Below are 6,000 nucleotides of genomic sequence, written 5' to 3' on the forward strand. Positions count from 1 at the left end.
GGCCTATGAATCCTCTGTTGGATATACTCCAGCATAGTCATAAATCCTCTGGAGCCTGAGGATTCAGCCTCCCTATTTAGCATCTGAGAGATGCTCCAAGCAATGAGAAAGAAATTTACCTCCTTCCCTTCTGTCTAGCCTAGTCTGTGCCAAATCACTTATAATAGATCTGGGCAAGAATCACTTTCCACCACCCGGTTCTTTGCTATTATAAAACACAATGGTTGAAAGTTCCCCAAGAAAACATATTCACACATATTTTTGTATCTGACTATTCAACAGAGCTCATTTTCCTGATGCTAAAGAGATATCAATTATTTCTAGTACTGCCAGCACAAAAAGACTGTTGTACAGTGAAGCTAGCGTCTGGCTAGATCATCCTTTGTACATTCAGAAGGGATTATATGAAATAGAATAGCTCTTTTGTTTAGACACTAAACCATATTCAACAGTGATCTCTCCCTCTCGCCCTTGTTTTGTTTTGCCTGTGTCTTTCCGGAGGAGGTCTGCTGAAATGTTCCTGTTCCTCCATGCTTTTAATACTGGGATGGTTGGACAGTAACTTCTTGGAGTTCTGTATGCTTCTGTAGCATTTAATTTCTCTTATCTAAAAGTAATAAAAGATCATTTGTATTTTCAGTGGATTAAAACACTTTTTGGTCTTCACATTTTTGATCTTCACAGTTATATCCTTGTTACATTAACTACCATGGTAAATAAACACAGAAAACTTAGCAGAATTGGAGCCTGTTTGTGAACTCAGAAACTAAGCGGAACAAACACCTGCCTTGTGTTATATACATGTGGCAGAAGCAGAACATTCCGAGAAAACATTGTATTTTAAAAGAAAGAAAGAGAGATTTTATTTCTGATACAGTTAATTAAAGTACTTTTATGAGTTCAAATTATAGCTACCCTAAGCTACTAGCCAAAATAGTAAACAATTAGTGGTCCTTTTAGAAAGCAACTGAAGTCCTGGCTTGTTTGAATCACTGTTTCTCTGTATCTCTTCACTGCATTCAGAAGGTGTCTGTTGCACCTGTTCTTCTAGGTTAGGAGTCTCCTGTTAAAAGTGAGGTGAGATGGTTCCAGAGACTTGGTGTAGTTCCCTTATCAGAGAATGATATGATTGCAAAGATAGCAGGTTATCTTCTGTAAGTAAGGGCTGGGCTCCTTTTAGATTGCATTTGCTGAATTTTGTAGCAGATGAGCAAAAGTATTTAATGTAATAGGTGAAAAAAATGTACTTATTTAATGAAATCCCCTTTGGCTTTAATACAAGAACAATTACTAATTATTTCCTTAACTCTCAAGTATGCACAGACAATTCAAAACAGAGAAAAGAATTTCTACAGAAAATTAGGAACCTTTTTCTTCCAAGCTGCAACAGAAGTCCTTTAAGGGTCATATTTCCATGGGCTTCCCTCTGCTAGGAGTTCCTCTTAATCAGTGAACACTGAGTTTATTGACTTAACACATTTTCAGACAATGCTATATACTTTTAGACTGCATATATATTAGTAAATTAAGCTGCTAGTGAACAATCCCAATATCGCAGTCACAACAAATAGAATTACATAAATAAATGGATAGGATACTTGCTTACACAGTTCTGTCTGAGTTAAGTAGGCCTCCTTCTCCCAAGCAAATCCTTGGCACAGTTTAGAAGACAGCATGGACCAGGGACTTGTAGCAGTGGTGAGCCCTTTTCACAGGGTTTAAAAGCTTTAAATAACACAGACTCAGAACTTTCAGTCTGTGGCTGGGAACGTTCTCAGTCCTATGTAATCATGTAGCAGTTTGCGACAGGTCAAGGTAGTCTTTTGATTAATTATAATGAATAATATGTAAGACACAAGCACCTTAAAGCACCTTATAGGGCATTCATATATACTTGGAATGAAGAAACCCTACTATTCCTTCCAACAGTGTAACCCAATTTTCTCAGCTTATTGAAGGAAGCATCACAGAAAATCTTGCTGTTCCCTACCAATTACCCTTTATATTTCTCTTGAAGCGCAGAGTTGGTGAGAATGGTGACATTTCATAGGGAAAGAATATGGCAAAATAATGATACCTCTTCTTTTTAGAAGTCTTCTAAAAATATGTGGCAATTGATCCCCTTTTGTAGTCTTTTATTCACTGCAGTCATAATTATATTTGTATGTATTTGTCTTGTCTGGAGGTACCTGCAATAACAGAGCTATTGTAGAAGCTGCCCATAGCAGAGACATCGAGCTAACAATAACAGTGACTGTTGTCTAGATCATTCTGAGAATATTTACACACTTTCTGATTTGATAAACATTTAATGAAGGTGTCATATCTAATAAAAACATAATTCCTGCCACTTGTAGTTGAACTTAAAAGAAAAAAAAAATCCTTGAGATTTACCAGGTAGGCAAAACTAACAGAAATGAAAAATGTAAACTGTATTATCTGCTTATATGTAATCTACCAGTATTTGTTTGCTGATAGCGATCTGAGGAGATCAAGAAAGATCAAGTAGCTCTTCCAGATTTTAAAAATAACATTGGGAAAATTGTTAAATCTTTAAGGATAGTCATATCTTCTCTTGAAAAAGAAGCTTATAATGCTATTCTCTTACCAGTAACTTTAGTGTTCAGGACTGTGGATCTAAAGGACATTAGATTCTCATCTTTTATGGCCTATCTTATGGAGTAATAAAAAAGCATGATAAAACAAACAAACAAATAAACACAGATGCTATAATCAGGCTGGAAAATGTAACCGGAAAATACATTTGAAACTTGTATTCATTTGAAAATACATTTGAAAATTGTATCTCATAAATAAAATTTCTCTAAAAATGCACTGGAATAACACAGTTTTAAATAAGATCATAGCCTCACTAAAATAAAAAATAAAAATTAAAATATTTCCCACATCTTGTCTTTTGAAGATGATTACTCCTCCCAAGTGTAATACTTTAAACATATTCCTATTGAATTGTATTTTATTTTTGAAAATCATTCCTGCAATTTGTGAAGATTATTTGAATTCTTTCCATCCCCTGCAGCATGCTTCCAGTCATCCACATTTTGATGAGCATAGTCTTAATCCACTAGCTATTAATGAAGATATTAATATGAATCAAAAGCAGGACAGATGACTTTCAAATCCATACACCTCCCATTTTGACAGAGACCAATATTAACAACTCTGAATATTACTTTCCATCTAGCTTGGTTTCATCATGTCAAAAGCATTACAAAGGTCAGGATATATTATATCTTTGCTGAACTCCATGACTTTTGTCCTTTTTGTTTTTATTTATTTATTTTTTCCAGTTAACCTCTTTACCATTCTAAGAACAGTGAACCTTCTCATGGGAGTTCTTATCAAAGCTTCCTTTCACCTTCAAATTTTCAACTAATTCTCTATGTGGACTACACTCTATCTAAAGGGGATCTCTTTTTCAGTTATTATCTGTTATTGTCATAGAGTGACAGATATCCCTGAGAATGAGGTTACTAGATAAAGCAGGAAGTTTAATAAACTTCTATTTTCCTTTGTTGAAGACCAAGGTTTTCAATAATTTGTGGCTCTGAAGAATTCACATTTTAGAATATCAGAACTTAGAATTAATTCATCTAACACCAGCATGTAACTGGTATATCTAAATTGCCCATACATCTCTTTGAGGCTCTGTATGTGGAGTCTCAGCTAGGGAGAGATAGACATTTCTGAGAGGATGTGCCAGATCTTAGATGGGATGAATCATCTCACACATACTTCCTCTGCATTGATTCTACAGTGAGCCAAGGGCAACTGTGTTCTTATTATAGGTACCTCAGGTAGGTCCCTAAAGTTAAATGAGATGAATCTAGGCTCAAGTATTTGCAAAAATACTAGTGTAAGTGTAGTTCTACATTCTTAAGAAAAAGTACTGTGTTTGGAAGTCAGAACTGATGGCAGATACACCGAGAAGACCCATATCTTTCATCATATAATACAGAACAGCAGATGGCACTTATTAACATGCTATAATAAGTTTGAGATGCCCCAGGCAAACTGATAAAGCAGCAAACAAGATGCAATGTTACAAGCAATAAAACAGTTCAACTCAAAACGGGAAAGGTGCTGCAGGGGATTATGCTCATAGAAACACAGGGATAAGCTGTGTTTTTGATGGAGAACAAACAAAACAATCCAGGGGATTTAGGAGCAAATATTCTGAGACATTTTTTTGCAGCTTAAGTCACAGGTACAACTGAAGTCAGTGCATTTGCTGCTTGGGCATACAAAGAAAATAACAATGTGAGGTACACAAAGAATAAAGAAATGATGATAACAGAAGAGTTTATTAACCTGCGGATTTCTGTTCATTTCTCTGATAGAAATGTGAAGAAATGAAAATATACAGGCAAATCATCTTACCTGCACATACACCCTGACTGAATCCAAACTGATCGCTGCTGCTCAGGAAAGAGATTTTGGAACCACTGTGGACAGTTCATCTCACTGCTCAACAGTGTCACTCATCTACAAAATCAGAACTTTATGTTAACATTTCCATCACACACCGTCCCCTAGCTACAGAAAGATTTGCCAGCCCAAAAGACAATGATTAAACTTGAATGTTGTACTCTTAGATCTGCTGATACTCTAAGGATTATTATTATTATTATTATTATTAGTAGTAGTAGTAGTAGTAGTACAACAAAAATATATACCTATTGGCATTTAAAACATGGTGAAAACCAATTTTCTTGGACCTACAAGATCATTCTGTTTCCAGCAAAACAGTACCAATCAAGCCACGGAAAAATTTACTGAAATTGATTAAAGAATATATTTCTATTTCTGTGTGTATGCAGAACATTCTTATCTAGAGAACTATCTAAATGAAGAGCAAACCAAAATTAATGCAGCCTTCATGTAAAAATTCATGATAATAACAAAGCCTTCTAATAAGAGAATACAATTCTTTTAGGTAGTGACCTTCGTACAAAACCTCAGAAAAGGCTTTCAAAACCATTATTCTCTAAAGTTAATTGAGTTAGCTGTGAAATACAATCATATTCAAATATACATTTTTCAAAACAATACAGTTAATATATATATTTTGATTTATATTTAATTTTTTGAGACACTACATCTGTTGTAGAACATCATTTTAGATACGTAGATAGAGGTCAAATCTCTTAAAGGAAAGATTCACTGAATGATAAGGTGTTTTAGCACTTTTCTACATTTAAATAGCTTTTGTTATCTGCCTCTTAAAACCTATTCTAAAATATATTAATAATCTTCTAGCTACAGTTCATATCAGTACAAATTAACAAACAGAAATGAATAACACAAATAATAAAAAAAAAATCTGACAGTTCCAAGTGATTAGAATTATTCTGTCAACTTTAAAACACTGATCATTATTTCAATAAAATAATCAAAACAATTCAACAGCTGTACTTTTTCCAAAGAGAAATCATAATCATAGAATCATAGAATGGTTTGTGTTGGAAGGGACCTTAAAGATCATCCAACTCCAACCCCTCTGCCATCCGCAGGGATTCCACCCACTAGATCAGGTTGGCCAAGGCCCCATCCAGCCTGGCCTTGAACACCTCCAGGGATGGGGCATCCACAACTTCTCTGGAGAACCCGTGCCAGTGCCTCACCACCCTCTGAGTTATGAATTTCCTCCTAACAGCTAATCTAATTCTCCCCTCTTTTAGTTTTAAACCATGCACCCTTGTCCTGTCATCATCTGCCAAACCAAAAAGTAGCTCTCCATCTTTTTTATAATCCCCCTTTAAGTACTGCAAAGCTACAGTAAGGTCACCCTTGAGCCATCTCTTCTTCAGGCTGAGCATCCCCATCTCTCTCAGCCTTTCTTCAAAGGAGAGGCGTTCTAGCCCTCTGATCGTCTTTGTATCCCTCCTTTAGACTTGCTCTAAAAGGTCCACATCTTTTTTGTGATAATGCCCCAGACATGGACTCCAGGTGGAGCCTCACGAGGACACAGTAGAGGGG

General features: G+C 35.6%; 1 long non-coding RNA gene across 1 annotated transcript; it reads right to left on the bottom strand.

Annotated features, from left to right (window-relative positions):
- Positions 1-232: 232 nt before the first annotated feature.
- LOC121064205 lies at positions 233-4,512 on the bottom strand. Its single transcript, XR_005816409.1, has 3 exons — positions 4,402-4,512; positions 2,078-2,189; positions 233-607 (listed from the first exon to the last, which is right to left on the bottom strand). It is a non-coding gene; the product is annotated as an uncharacterized LOC121064205 (long non-coding RNA).
- Between the last annotated feature and the right edge of the window lie 1,488 nt (positions 4,513-6,000).

Source organism: Cygnus olor, chromosome 1, assembly GCF_009769625.2.
Source record: "Cygnus olor isolate bCygOlo1 chromosome 1, bCygOlo1.pri.v2, whole genome shotgun sequence".
Taxonomy (NCBI): Eukaryota; Metazoa; Chordata; class Aves; order Anseriformes; family Anatidae; genus Cygnus; species Cygnus olor.